Below are 5,256 nucleotides of genomic sequence, written 5' to 3' on the forward strand. Positions count from 1 at the left end.
GGTTTGCCTGGTGACTAATTAACAGGATATTCCTTCTAAATAGAGACATAAATATGGTCTGTCAGTACACCTACATTCACGTGTCACATTCTTGTACTGCTAAATATTTTCCCTTTCAGATCTAAAGGACTGAAGTCAGGACTCAGTATGTCACCTCTGTCAGGTCTTCCTGTGGTTCTGGAGCCTGAGCAAAAGACAACAATGTGAAGAGCTGCAGAAGCTGAGTACTGAGCAGATGTCCTCAGGGCACTTGAATCCCAAACCTAGCAATTTAATTCAGCTAGCTGTGATGGAATATGCTTTCTGCCCTTTTATAAAATATGCTGAGCTTTTTTAAACTTCTTCTAATGCAAGTTTCTGAACAAATAATTCATGTCACCCTCTAACAACCTTTCCTTTCTACAAAGACTAGCATCCACATTGATTTGTATAATAGACTATTTTTTTCTTTCAAATTTAGTCTGTATTTAAAACAGATCATTGTGTTTTTACATATTTAATGACTATGACTCATAAAACCTATTTCATCTGAGGTTTTTTTTTTATTATTCTCATGTGATTTTGATGCTGTTATTTTTGGCTACCAAACAAGAATATTTTGGTGAAAAAAGAGACACTGAATCTTCTGGACCTCACAAATGTTTTAAGAAAAGATAGTGCTCATTCAGGTATACATGAATAATTCATAATGCACCCTCATTTTTAGCACCAAAAGTGCAACCTATTAATTTGCAATTCCATTTTTGCATTATTCATTTTCTTCTAATTGCAGAAAACCTTAAATAAAGTAGGGAAACACTTCAGTGCTAGGAATTGTTGGAAGCTAGAAGCAAATAATATTCTTCATTTAGAAGTAAACCAAGAACAGAGGCACATTTTCCAATGTGTGATATTTGACCTGAGGGCTAAACACAGCTTGACCTTCTTAGCCTAATTTTTTTGTGGAAATACAGCCAGTGCAAGCCCAGGGTGTGTGTGTGTGCATGTTACGGGTTTCTTAAACCCACAGGCCGAATTCCATGAAATTTCACAAAAGAGCAAAATGCCTTTATGCAGTCTCAGTAATTTTCATCTATTTCAAGTTGCTTGAAAATAGATAATCACAATAAATAGCCACAAAGAAAAGAGACTTTTTTCTTGCTCTAGCTTAACATGCAGTTAATGAAAAACTGTGGAAGCCCCATGGAAGGGAGGTAAAAAACACCCCCTTTACAAAAAAACCTCATTCAGCTCTCTTTTTAATTTCAAAGGCTGATGTCTAGATCAGAAAGAGCCATCTATGTTGGCAAGCATCAACTTTGAAACATTTTCTAACACATCTGGTTTTGTAGTGCGGTACATCCATACCGTATTTTCCGGAACAAGGGCAGCTACTACAGGAAAAGGCCATGCCTATGACAGAGACTTATCCCAGTGATCCTCATCCTCTGATTTTAGTTGTAAGTGCTTCTGTCTAAAGAGCACAGAGACCAACCAGGCACTTCATGTATTTCCCCCAGTGTCCTGAACCACCAAAGCTGGATGTTTCAGGCCACTGCTGCTGAAGGGGAGGCCAGGCAAGCCAATGACCCCTGATAGGTCTCTCTTGTTTGCCATCTACCTGAACACCACATAGCATCAATTTATTGAGGCAAAAAACCACCACCAACAACAAAAAGTAAACAACACCAAAAAACAACAATGTGCAGCTTTGCAACCAACGCAGTGCTCCTTCTCTAAAACATTAGTGAAGATAGTAGGCTCTCACAGCACTACCTCAGAATTACTGTGTACTGGTCTTCTACCCCCTGCAAGAAGTCCTACAGGAAACCCACAAGCAGAGTGCTGGAAAGTTTTGAAAAACTCCAAGAACTGTTTTCAAGAGGGTGGACAAATACTAGTTTGACTCTTGCAACTGCTTGTGACTTATTTAACATCTCAGAGGATGCAAGACGTGTCCAAATTCAAACAGGGCTGTGACTGTATTCAGCTACTTTGGCAACCAGCCAGTTACCAGGAAGCATTGATGTATGTGTATTTACATGCCAGCTGTGAAAACTTGTTGAAGGCATTGAGGTAGATATCAACTGCAATTTATATCTGACAGAAAAAGTAACAATAACTTTAACAGACACTCAGCCTTGCAACTTTGTCGTCACTGGTATAAATGGCAATTGCTGTGAGCCTGAACAGGACCTTACTTCGTGCCTCTCATGCGTAATTTTCCACATGCGTTGCACAGTGGGTTCCAAATCAGTATAGCCCCTGCCTATGAGATGAGACCAGATTTCTCGTAAGACCAAAACGTTCATTATTTGTACAGATTTTGGATATCATGCTAGTAATTAATATCTTGGATTTTGTATCAGTTCCTTAGTCAAGAATAACATATAAGGAGAGTGCCTGAAATGTAAATGATCCATATGGGTCTATATCTAACAAGAAGTGGTGCATAACTTGGAATCTGGACCTGTAGGTATCTGTTTTAAAGAAATATTTAGGCTGGGAGAACCCCAGGAGGTAATGAGGCTGGCACTGGCACTGTGTTGCTGCAATGGTACAAAGACAAAACAAATAAGTTGCCTTTCATTCACTTCAGGGAGGCTGGAGCCAAGAAGCAGCACTAAATGCTCATGGTCCTGGGTTAAATGCCCCTTTCCTGCAGCCTGGTCTCTTCCAGTTAAAAATATCTCTGGTTTCCCTCCAAGCGAATATTAAGCTTAAGGTTTGAGAAGCCATTTGGAAGAAGATAAATGCAATTTCAGCATTAGGATTTTGAGGGTTAGCCACCACATTTCTTTAAAGAGTACTGTTAAAATTAATTCTCTCCCTCACTCTGCACAGCTCACACCAAGGGGCATTAAGCCTCAAGAGACACATCTGAGCACATGCCTAAAGCAGCCCTAAAATCCCAGTTTCACCTACTACAAGGTAGTATGAGGGCTGCAACTCTGGATATTTAAAAAAAAACTTTACAAGATATGCTGCAAACACAGAGCATACCATCCACTCTGTCCTGCTTCTTTTTTCCTCAAGAACATCAGCAGGAGTAACAAACTCTGAGCCCGACTCCGGCGCAAAGAAAACAGTCCACCAAAAATGACTTGTAGAGCATCCGGGACATTCTGTGTGCACATATGTGAGAAAAACTGGGTCACCACTACTTCTTCCTCCCTTTTTTCTTCTGCAGGTGCTCTGTAGCGTGAGGTAAAATCCTGCAACTAGATCAGCAGGATAACAGCATTACAAAACCCATCAATAGATCAAGTGCTCAGGGATACAGAGGTCTAAAACACATTGTGAGAGCCTTTTCTTAGCCAGCAGCTCCCCATTCATCTTATCTGCAGTTCAGTGAAGCAAAGTATTTAATCAGAATTAATTCTTACTATATAGAAAGTGAAAGACTGTGCATTTAGAAAACCTTGACAGAGCTTTATATCAATAACAGAGGCAGGCAACGGGAAGGTTCTCTATGGTAGACGCAATTAGAAAAAAAATAACAAAAAACCACATAAACATTTCTCATAGTTCTCTTGAAACAGCCATTCAAACTAGCTTCTTTGGGCAGAGCTGGGGTTGTAAAAGTGCTCTTGGCTCAGGATATGTTCCATCACCACCCACACTGGAAAAACCCCACACGAGCATATTTTGTCCTCCTGCTATAAAAAGGGGCAAATGAAATATTTTAGAGATTTGGGATGACTTTCTTTGGACGCAAAGATTCTCTGGGCTGAACTGTAGTTGGAAGCATTCACTGAAGGATTGGGCAAGGGGGTCTGAGAGGCCTTAGGTGGAACCCCACAGAATAATTGAGGAGTGCATCAGTGCACACATCCTGCATCGGTGATCACATCCACAGCAGCCCCAGCTGCAAGCCCCCTGAAAAAGCAGGCAGATTAAGAACAGGGGTTTCCAGCCAGGAAACCCCGCCCTTCGTCATTCTGTCATCGTTCCCCACAGTGTCTAGCATGGGGGGCCTTGTTTTCACTAATTTCAATCTGTGTAACAGCATTTAGCACAACTTCTAACTTTTACTTCTGCCTTAGTCTGAGGGGGGAAAAAGCACTCCATGCTGGTGTAGCCATCTCCCTGTGATGTTAGTGACAGAAGGAGGCAGGACAAGGGTGAGGGATTCAAGGAGAATCCCTCAAAACATAAATGCCAACTTGGGAAAGGTCAGCTGGAAGAAATTCTATATAGAATTGAAACAGGGCTGAGCCAGTAAGGCATTTTCTGCTTTGCTGGAAAAGAACAGAGCTCTAAATCATATTTTTAGATATAGGTATTATACCAGGTATAAAAAAAAAAAAGCTTTTAGCACAAATTCCTCCACTGCACCCTTTTTTCTCTGTATGTGTGTGTGTGTGTGTGCATGTGTGTATTTGGGGGTGCGGGGGACATGGAGATTTTTTAACCTTGTAAGTACCATTTACTGAATTTGGACCAGAAACCCACACCTAGGGCATTCTAAGGGCAAGCTGTCGATTGAACCAGAATACTTCAATGCCCTTTTCCTCCTCAACTCCCTCAGAATGCACCAAACCTGTATCATACCAAAATCAGTGCCTGAATAAACTTGGCACCAAAGACAGAGGGTGGACCTCACTGTGCCTCATGGCAGTGTGGCACAGGTCTGCAGAGGCAAGCTACAGAGCTGCATCCACTCCTCTTCAGCACATCACACAGGATGACCCAGCCAGTGGCTACCTGGAAGCCACACTCTTTAGCAGTTACCAGCAGCCCCAGCCAAATATCAAATCTTTGGTGCTGGGCTGTTCTGAAAATTTTCCTAGCAGCTTCTTCTCTCTGTCTAATTTGTCCTCTATAGGAAAGCCACCACCAAGGAGAAAAACTATATGCACTAACGAAAAGTTGAAATTTCACACTTGAAATATCTTTCAGTCATCTACAACTTTTACTTATAAAAAAAAAGTCATTTCAGATTTCTGAACAGTTGCCTGGTGCCATTCAGCAAGCAGCCTACACATAAAAGCACTTGACCCCACATTCAAGGGGCTCATTGGGAATCTGCCTCTTGCCTCACCTCAGGTCAAATCAATTCATTGGTTAAGATCTGAGTATTCTTTCTCTTTGAAACTTCATAGAATTTGTCCATTATCCTAAAAATGCCAGTCACAGCTAATTGATATAGATGCGTTTTTCAAGCAAAATGCAATTTTATGAGAAACTGAGGAAAAATATGATTTCATAGAGAAATCCCTGTACTATATGGCACAGAGTACATGGAAGCAAAACTACTAGAACACTCTTTTATGA

This window comes from Corvus cornix, chromosome 3, assembly GCF_000738735.6.
Source record: "Corvus cornix cornix isolate S_Up_H32 chromosome 3, ASM73873v5, whole genome shotgun sequence".
Lineage (NCBI taxonomy): Eukaryota > Metazoa > Chordata > Aves > Passeriformes > Corvidae > Corvus > Corvus cornix.